Here is a 10,407-nt window from a genome sequence, read left to right on the forward strand (position 1 = left end):
ATTTGTATCAAAATAAGTTATAACAACAAATTTTTAAAATTGAACAGTGTATTTGATGTATCCAAATTAAAAAAAAATAATTTAAAAATATTTGGAAGCTAAAAAAAATGCCTGGATTATATAATTTTGTATTTTTAGGGATCTCTGTTCCCCAAGTGGTACAAATAATCAAGAATGTATTACTACTATAAATCTCATTCTCTCATTTTAAACCTATAAAGTCCCCCCCCCCCCTTCTGCTTTGTGAACCAAGGGTATTAAAAATGCTCAGGTTTTTTTGTAACTACCAAAAAAAACCTAATGGAACATTAAAAAGTCCACGAAATCACATAGAGTCAGATGTGTCTGAATGACTAAACAAATTAGGAACTGTGCTAGATTGATAGAAATACAAATGCCATGAACAAAGAAATCCCTACTCACACAGAGCTTAAATTCAAACTAGGGCAACATATAGAATGAATATAAAGTGATTAAATAGCATTTGAGGGTATTAGGACTGTCTTCATAAAGAAGGAAGTGCTTAAGTTGCACAATTCTATGAAGAAGAGAGGTGAGGAAGTGGTAGATTCTAGGCACAACAGTACAAAGGAACAGGAATAGAAAGTATGGAAAGGTCAATTTAGACTGCAGTATGGAAGGAGCAATAATATATAATGATGCTGGAAAGAAAGGATAGGGCCAAGTTTTAAAAGGAGGAGTTTGTATTTTATTCTAGAAGCAATATAAAAGCAATGGCATTGATTCAGGAGGCAAGTGACATGTTTAGATCTGTGCTTAAGGAAAATAATTGTGGCAATGGTGTGGGAGATAGACTGAAGAGAAGAGAGACTTCAAGAAAGGAAAACTGGTTACTATTATAATTATATCCTCCACTAAAGTACTCCCCTCAGATATTTTCAAACCATTTCTTGGGAGTAACCCCAAACTCAAATACTACAGACTCAGAATATAAGATCTACTAGAAAAATTATCAATAAAAGAACTGGAAACTGATTTGAGAACCAGGCTAAGTTCAAAAGGATTCAGGAAGCTAAGCTTTCTGGAGAAGCTCACACAATAAATATTTAAAACGATTCCTGAAACAGAAAAATGTAACTTTTCCTATCCAATTAGAATTCTATATTATTCCATAACCTAGTTTACATCAGCAGCACAATAAGTTTCCAATCAGCAATTCCTCCAGAAAGAAGTAAAAGTTATGGCACAGTCAGATCTCTAAAGATGACAAATTGGATAAAGAAGGAAAACGTAAACTTCTAGAGTCAGAAATCCAGTTTTACTAGAAAATATAAAAGCACTCTATGACAAAACAGTAATATCATACATACAAGGTAACAAATTAATCCTACCTAAATTGCATACAAATTAATGAAAAATCTAATTTATAGAATTTTAAAATATCAATTGTATTAATTTTTAAATTTTAATTCTAAACAGCACTCAATAAGAATAGTCTAAAAAGTACTCTAATACTGATTCCTTAATGTTTTGTAAATACAAAGAATAGCTTTTAGAAGAATACCGTGCCAAATATCTAAAAGAAAGCAACCAGGATATCGAGGTGACTACATCTGAGGATGTTTTGATGCCTAAATAGACATATTCAAACCTTATCTAATGCACCCTTGTTTGCTGGATTATTTAAATTTCTCATAGATTTTTCAAATTCAACAAATCCAAAAAAGAACCTTCATTTTTTCTGATTTTCCCTATTATAAAAGGCACAACCATCCGAGATATTTACTAATATTTACAATCTTAGGAGTTAGCCTTAATTCTTCACTCTTCCTCATTACATCCCCTTCCCCTCACCCCACCCCAACAACTACTAGTTTAATCAATTAATTCTACCTCCAAATTATGTATCCATCCCTTTCAAAGACTTCTTAAGTTCAATTTTCATCATGTCTTACAATAATGTCCTAATTGGTCTACCTGTCTCTAATCTCTCCCTTGTCTAATCCATCCTCCATCAACACCTTACAAATTGTCTTTTCTAAAATATGAGTAGCGATGTTACTATCTACTCAAGAAATTTCAAGTTGTTCCCTATTTTCTTTAGGATAAGATGCTAACTTCTATAGCATTTTAAATCCTCAAATGAATCCCAACTTCTATGTTCCATTAAGCCTGGCCTAATTACGTTCTCAGCACATGGCATTTATTCCACTCTCCGGCTGTTCTAGTATTCCACTTTCCGGCTCTGTTCTAGTCTCCCCTTCCTTCAGCTTATCTAAATCCTAACCAACTTTCAACAGCTAGATCAAATCTTTTCTCCTCAAAATAAAAACAAAAACAAAACAAAACAAAACAAAAAATCACCATCACCACCACAAAACCCTCCCTTAAATGCTGAAGTTCACTAGGATTCTTTCTTTCAGAATTTTTAAAGCAGCTTCATTCATCTGGCACTTATATTCTAACTATACACTAAGAGGTTCACAAAGGCAAAGATCCTTCTCTATATGTCTAGGGCTTAGCACAGTGCTTTGCACAGAGTAGGTAAACTATAAAAAATCTGCTAAGGATCAATAAACATCTATTAAGCATATGCTATATACTAGACATTGTACTGGGTGTCAAGAATATTAGGACAAAAATGAGGATGATTAAGATGGTAATGCCATATTATGTTTATTCAGCTTTTAATTTAATAGCCATAGCTTCTTTCAGTGTAAACACAATGGTTTTCCTTTAGTCCAATCCCTTTTAAAACAGACTATTTGATGCTGGCATAGATGATAGGCTCACAGATTTAGAATTGAAAGTCACCTGAGAATCAGTCAATAACAGACTTAGTAAGTATGCCTATTATTTGCCAAGAACTTTGTTAAGTATTACAAAGAAAGAGAAAAGACAGTCTCTGACCAGAGGAACACAGTCATCTACTTCGAGAGACAACCTACAAAAAGCTATGTAATAACTATGTAAAGGATAAAGTTGAAATAATGAACAGAGGAAAGGCATCAAAATTAAGAGTTTCCTGATAGGATTTTAGCTGGAACTTGAAGGAAGTCAGGGAATCTAAGAGTTGTGGAAATAAGGCGAATATTCCACTGAAAATGCTTATAGTCAGGAAGATGAACTATCACGTTCAAGTAACAGGACAAAGCCCATTAGAAAGCTGAATGTGAAAGTGGAGGGGAAAGAGGGAGAGACGATCATAAAGTGTAAGGATAGGTAGAAAGTCTCTAAATGATAAAAAGGGAGCCACTGGAATTTACTAACTCTTATCTGGTGTACAGAAGAAAGTATAAGTGTAAAAGGGTTGGACCAAAGACCTCTTTAGCAGCTAAATGGAAATTGGACTGGACCAGAAAGAGACTTATAGCACATCAACCAATATTTGCCAATAGTCAAAGAATGAAATGAGGAGGACCTGAACCTCAGAATGATTTTAATATCAAAGAAGGGGCATATACAATAAATGCTATGATGTTAAAATTGGCGGACTTTAGCCATAGACTGGATTGTGGAGGGGGGAAGGAAATGAGGAGCCAAGATAGTTTGCAAGCATAAGTGAATGAGAGGATAGTAATAGAGAAACTAGAAATAGTAAAGATATAATTAAATAAAGAGATAGTAATAGAGACATCAGGAAAAAAGGAGAATGTGGGAGAGAAAGAATGAGTTCACTTCTGGATATACTGAGTTTAAGATATCTAAAGAATACAAATTCAAGATACCTAAAATTAGCAGTTAAGAGACATGAGAATGGAGTTCAGCAGAGAAGTTGGGATGGAAAAGGTTTAAGAATCATCAACAAATAGAAGATAATTTAACCCATGGGTGCTGATGTTATTATCAAGCAAAATAATATAGAGCAGGGATCCTCAAACTACGCCCGAGGGCCAGATGCAGCAGCTGAGGACGTTTATCCCCCTCACCCAGGGCTATGAAGTTTCTTTATTTAAAGGCCCACAAAACAAAGTTTTTGTTTTTACTATAGTCCGGCCCTCCAACAGTCTGAGGGACAGTGAACTGGCCCTCTATTTAAAAAGTTTGAGGACCCCTGATATAGAGGGACAAAAGAAGAGCAGCCAAAGCAGAGCCCTGTGAGACACCCAGTTTAGAGGATGAAGATCTAGCAAAGGAAAATGAGTCAAAGCTGTCAAGACAGGTAAGAAGTGAACTTCAACAGGAGTGTCACAAAAACCTAGGGAGAAGAAAGTACGGAAGGGAGTGACTGAAAATATCAAAGCTAGAGAGGTCAAGAAGGTTAAAGACTGAGAAAATGCCATTATATTTGGAGTTGAGAAAGTAATTTTGGGGAGAACAGTTTCAGTTGATGATTTAAGAAATCAGGATGTAGAGAGTTAAGAGAGTGAGGAAAAAGGAAAAGTAGAAATCACTATTGGCAATGGCCTTCTCAAGGAGTTTAGACATAAGAGGGAGAAGAGAATATAGGGCAATAGCTTATAGGGATGGATGGCTTTTTTGAGGATAAGGGAAGATCTAGGCATGTGCATAAACAGAAGGGAATCATTAAGGAGAGGCTTAAGATATAAGAAACATTTCTTAGGCATTACTCTGTGCTAGATGCACTGGAGATAAAAATAATAAAGTTCACACTTAACAGTTCTTGACTCTAGGGAATTTACATTCAAATAAGGACCATATATAAGTGGGTAGTGAAGATGATAACACCATGGTCTAGAAGTGCTGTGGAAACTAAGGCTGATTTATGACTTGCCCAAGGTACAAAGTATGTTGAGGCTGTATTTGAATTCAGATCTTCCTGACTTCAAGTTCTATCTACTCCACATCAACTATGGGTTAATCCCAATAAGCAGAAGATTTATCATGTATGTATTATATTGTGTGTAATACAATATGATGAATAATGTATCATTTTACCACCCAGTTCCTCAGGTGTACCTGCTCATCTTTCAAATGGCACCCCTGATTTAGAAGGGAGAAATTTTCATTCATGTCAGGACTACATACCTTTAAACAGTACTTTATTTAGGGGCAAGAAAGGCAAATAGAAAATGGATCTGTTTTAATTTTCTTCCCACCAAGTCTGAATTTTAAGGTTTCAGTTAAAAAGCCCCACAAACTACTTACTTATCATAAATTCTTCAACTAGAAAGATCAGGCTAGATCAGAAATTCTTAAACTAGGGTTTGAAGATAGATTTCAGGGGGTCCGTGACCTTACTGGGTAAAAATATCTTTATTTTCACTAACATTTAGTTAAAATTGAGTATTTTCTTCTATTATGAACATAAGCAAGAAACATTCTGAAAAGGGATTCATAGATTTTATCTAACTGCCAAAAATGGTTAAGACATCTGGGCTAAATGGCTAAAAACAAATGCTCAGATTATTTAAACAAACTATCCTGAATTCCTATTGCAAACTGCAATTGGTTCTTGTGTGCAATACAAGTAATACTGCATAATATTTAGCCTCATTTGCATTCTTTCATATTTTTACAATGCATCTTAAAGTAAAATTATCAAGAGTTAAAGTATTTGTGTTGCTACTTTTCTGTGTTTCAAAATGTGTCACATTCAAATCAAATCAAGAAAAATGTATCAAGTACTGTGTTAATGAGTGATGCTGTTGCTGGATACAAAAAAAATAATAAAAAGAAAAGCAGTCCCTGCCATTAAGCAGCTTACAAGAAAGAGATGAAAAAGAAGAGGTCGAAGGTGTCCACTCACAGAATGTAAAAGGGAATAGTGACAAGGTCTAGAAAAATAGTTCGTCTGGGCCTTCCTTCAGCACCCAGAGGTGCTTGGAAGAGGTGCTTTTCCAATGGGGAAAAAAAAAAAGCCAGAGGAACAAAGAGAAGAGAAAGCAGCTAAGAAATGGTGGTGAAGTTTCAAAGTATAAAAAGAAGCCTCAAAACCAGGTTAACTGAGTAGTAACTTGGTATCCGAAGGGACATCCTTTGGGAACACAGAGACATCCCCTAACTTAGTGACATCTTACAGGAAGAAGTAGAGATTCAATACTGTACAAATAACAAAGCAGTGTTTATCTAGGATTCTTCTACTGCTCTTCTCTAACTTCTCTCCACTCCCTTTTATATCATTTCTCACATATGTTTTTTCCCTATGACTTATCTCCTTCAGACTGCCTCTTCTGCCCAGTCAGTCATTCTGAATGCTCTTAACATAATACTAGGCTATTTATAATCCAGGGGGAACCTTTCTAATAAGGGGGAACCTAAAAACAGCAATTTGGTGTGATTTTAAGTCCAAAAGGGAGCCTGGAATTCTGGACTTTAGTTCCAGCTCTGTTACTAAGTTTATATATGGCCAGGGATAAGTTGGCTCATCTCTCTGACTCTCAACTTTCCATCTATTAAATCAAAGGGCTCAGGCAGCATGACCTAATGTTTCTTTGAGATCCAATATTCTATAATTCTATTAACAAAATAAATTTCTGAGCAACTTTTTGCTTCATGATAAATCAATATGCAAATTATGCTTCTCAAATTCTTCCATATAACCTTCTCCAAAAACATACAATAATTATAATTGGCTAACAGTTCAGTGAATGCTTTTTAATACAAAAGGTAATTGTTATCAGTAGCACTGAGGTTTCTAGAACACTTTCAAGGCCAATGTCATATCCTGAAGGAACACTGTTGCCATCAAGAGAACAAACTGATTATTCCTTGGTTATCTAAGCTATGGAAAGCAAACCCACATACTTGAAAAGTCACAAGTTTTTCATACTTTAAATGCAGAAAATATAAAAATGGAAGTTATCAAAAGGAGAGTGAAACAACCAAGGTGATAGGAACTCAAAATATCTCATTACCTTTTTTGGTTGAAGTCTACCACCATCTGGAATAGATAGATGTACTTAGCAAAGCAATATCATCCCTTCTGTGTTCAACTGTGCAGGTGTAGTTATACATGTGTATTGTTTTGATCTTAGCGCATCTTCTTTCAGGTAACAAAGAAGTGACATCTTAAAACTGAAAATATAAATATAATGAAGATGAAAATTAGGTTCTGATAGGGAAAAAAGCCCTCACCAAATCATCAGCTTAATTAAGTATGGAAAATTTAGCTGTGATGGAGAAGGGTTTATCAGTAATCAGATTAACATTTTGCTGAACAAGAATCAAACTAAAACTTCTGAATACTAAAGTGTTCCAAAAATGAGAGTAGTCTCTTTTTTAGTCAATTATTAAAGTATTTCTGCTTGACCTGGCAGTTTGCAAAACATAGTGCATTATGTTGTTGAAGATAAATTCAGAAATGGTTAGTTTATTCTACTTATAGTCAAAGTGGCCTAATTTTGTCTCCAGACCTTAAAGATATGAAAGCATATGCTTTGTCTGGAGGAAACCAGAGTACATTTGACAAATGAAAAGGTCCTTCTGAGTGGCTTCAGAGATATATGAAAGTATATTCCAAAAGTCACTGTGTTCTTAAATAGCCTGCAAAAATGGAATTCTTATTCATCTAACTGAGATTTGCTAAGTGTACAAAAACATGGTAGCTACTTGAAGGAAACCTTTTAAATAGTTTATCAAATTTTAAAGAAAACAAAGAAAAATGAACCAACATTAATTTTTTGAACTCAACATTCTTTGCTACAAAACCAAAACATGATTAGAAGCAAAATAGGCATTCAGTGATAAACCTAAATTTTCAAGATCAAAAAATATTTGAAATACCAGAAAATGTTAAAATTAATATGATAAAATCTGTTTCCTTTAAATGAATTCATCCAAATTCATCCAGAAATTCTATAATACAAACTTTATATTCTTTATATTTAGTCACACAGAAAGGGAGAGATGGCTTGTCAACAATGTTACTGTAAGAGTCCAACAAAGTACACTGAAATTTTATGAACATTTCTTTTTATATATTTTTTCCTTTAAATAACTAACATAATCCTATTCAGTAAAATGAAAAGCCATTCAAAAGTTAACTGATTTGCTAAGTCAGGAAACAACCTTTAATACTAGAGATTTCAATGCATGGTAAAACAAAAAATACTACCACTATACTAAAATTAATGACCAACTGAAGCAACCAAAAATAAAACAGATACTTAATTTGCAGGGTAAAGTTAATATGACTAAAATCTAGTATGAAATTTAGAAATATTTATCAGACAGTAATATCAATTTCCAAATATAAAGATTTTTTGATAGGAGGATTTTTAAAAACTAAACATTTTCATAATCCTTATAAATGGTCAATACAATGATTTTAAAATTTAAACATTTCACCCACATGATAAATCCAAACAGGAATTATAAAGAGAAAATATCTCCTATTCAGGAAGGGTTGAGGAGGAGAGAACAAAGTTTAAATGGGGATAGACTAATAAAAAGAAAAGGAAAGGAAAGCAAATATTTCAATTTAATCACCAAAAGAATTCTTACATTCTTCTGAAGTGCTTTTCTGCAAGAAGTGAGTTTTGTTCTTTTTTTTAAGACAAGCTTTCGCATTTTATCATATTCATAAAGTGATCTTCAAAAAAAAAAAAGTTCACCCTTTAAAAAATTCTTAAAAGGAGCTGTAGGTTTTCTTAAAAAAAAAAAAAAAATTTTGAAATTGAGTTCAATATAAAGAATTTCTATACAACCCCTTTTAAACAGATAGGTATGTCTTTAAACTTTAATTCAACTCTGGCTCCAAAGTATTGAATAACAAAACTTCATATAGAAAGAGTAGTGAATAGCTTAATAATAGTGTTTATTTCGAAGTAACAGCTAGACATGTGAACTTTTCCCAAATACAGTGTTGTTTATACTTTTTGCAAGGCAATGCAAAGCCCAATTTGTGATCATAATAAGCGAATGGAAAAGTTGGGAACAAAACTTCTACAGTATTCTTGTTCACAAAACTAAAAAATGTAAATGGATACCAGCAGTACGACTGCACATCTTACACGTATGCTTAAAGACAAAAAAATTAGTTTGTAACTTTCCACAAAAAATGTCCTGGGGAAGAACCTTTACAACAATTTAAGACAACCAGAAGGGATCAGATAGATGACTACGCCTCTATATTGCTTACTAACATTTGCAACTTATATTCCCAATCAAAAATCTATGTTTGAAAACTAAGGGAACACCTTCAACACTTTTAAGGGTTAACAGTAGTAGAACACAGGAGAAATTCCGAGCGGTAAGTGGGGAAAAAACCGAATAAGGCTTCTTTCCTACATATTTCCATCTCTGAAGCTCAATGGAGAAAAGTAAACACTTCTCCCATATATAGATAGACTAAACTACTTCCTCTCTATTGACTGAGTCCCAGAATTACTGAATTGGCGTTTTTTTCCCTCAATAGAGCAAGGAAACGAAAGCAACGTTGGGGTGTCTGACAGGAAAAACGAGAACCGCCAAGGTAGAGGCATGATGTTTAAGAAGGGGGCCCTACTTCTCAAGGCTCAACAGGAGGGGACTCCAGTGGAACACCTCCGTGACCGCCGGTATCTCCCACAGCAGCCTCCTCTTTGGGGACATTTCCCTTCTGACCCTGTCTTGGGGTCCCCCGCAGGCGGGGGGTGAGAAGAAGTGGAGAGAGGTGGCCCGGCTCTCGGAATTTATGACCGAGACCCGGAAAACGGTCCCGTTAGAGCCGATTTCACCCACCAGGAATGTGCTCCGCCCCCGCCGCCTCCCCGCGGCGGCCGCCGCTCAGGTCTCCCCTTCTTCAGGAGATTGGTGGAAGTGCTTCAAGGGGAGACGCTGCCCCCCTTCCCGTCACAATACAGCCGGGGGTGACCCCCCGGGAAAGCACGGGCGGGGAGGGCGGACTGGACTCCCGGGGCGGTTCCCCTCAGTTCGGCAGGGCGTCGGCCCGGTCCGAGGAGGGCCGACCCAGAAAAAACAAAACCAAACACAAAACCCCAAGGCCGGCCGGGCACTCCCCGGCCTCTCCGCCCCGAGGGTTCCGGCTCTAGGGGCGTCCCGGAGAAAGAAAGCGCCGCGGCCTCAGCTCCAGAGAGAGGGAGACCCAATCCCAGGAACGCCCTTCTTTTGCTTCTCCTCCCGTCCCCTCCCGGAGGCCTGATACCTTCCACTCCTGTGCGGCGGCGATGGCAGCAAGGGCCGGGGACCGCTGTCTGCTGGCGGCCAGGCCCATCTCCCAGCAGCAGCGACGGCGGCGGCGGCGGCAGCAGCAGCAGGAGGAGGAAGTGAGGGGGGAGGGGTCCGGCGGGCGGAGGCGCCTCTCTGATGGGGCAGGGGGGTGGCTATGGAGGAGGGGTCCAGGCGGCCCGTTTCCCGGACTCCTCCTCCGCGGCCCGATCTCGGCGGCTCCTCCCGACAACTGCCATTCTCCACCTTCCGCCTCCTCCGCCTCCTCCTCCCAGCCTCCGCCCCGCCCCGCGTGCCCCGCAGCTGCGTCATGGCGGCGTCACGCCCCCTCGGCCTGGTTCCTCGGAGCTTCGAGAACGCGGCTGTTTCCTGGGA

The 10,407-nt window shown here is 37.3% G+C and overlaps 1 protein-coding gene across 5 annotated transcripts in view; it reads right to left on the reverse strand.

The window, feature by feature from the left end:
* RNF19A (ring finger protein 19A, RBR E3 ubiquitin protein ligase) overlaps positions 1–10,110 on the reverse strand; it is a 59,912-nt gene extending 49,802 nt beyond the window's left edge. For 2 of the 5 annotated variants that reach the window (XM_051970923.1, XM_051970924.1), the window contains exons 1-2: positions 10,010–10,108; positions 6,780–6,939 (exon numbers count right to left, since the gene is read on the reverse strand). The gene's annotated coding sequence lies outside the window, so the exon portion shown is untranslated. Of the gene's footprint in view, positions 1–6,779; positions 6,940–9,585; positions 9,685–10,009 lie in introns of those variants that run through there. The other 3 variants (XM_051970927.1, XM_051970925.1, XM_051970926.1) reach the window with 3 other exon arrangements.
* Between the last annotated feature and the right edge of the window lie 297 nt (positions 10,111–10,407).

Source organism: Antechinus flavipes, chromosome 1 (genome assembly GCF_016432865.1).
Source record: "Antechinus flavipes isolate AdamAnt ecotype Samford, QLD, Australia chromosome 1, AdamAnt_v2, whole genome shotgun sequence".
Classification (NCBI taxonomy): Eukaryota; Metazoa; Chordata; class Mammalia; order Dasyuromorphia; family Dasyuridae; genus Antechinus; species Antechinus flavipes.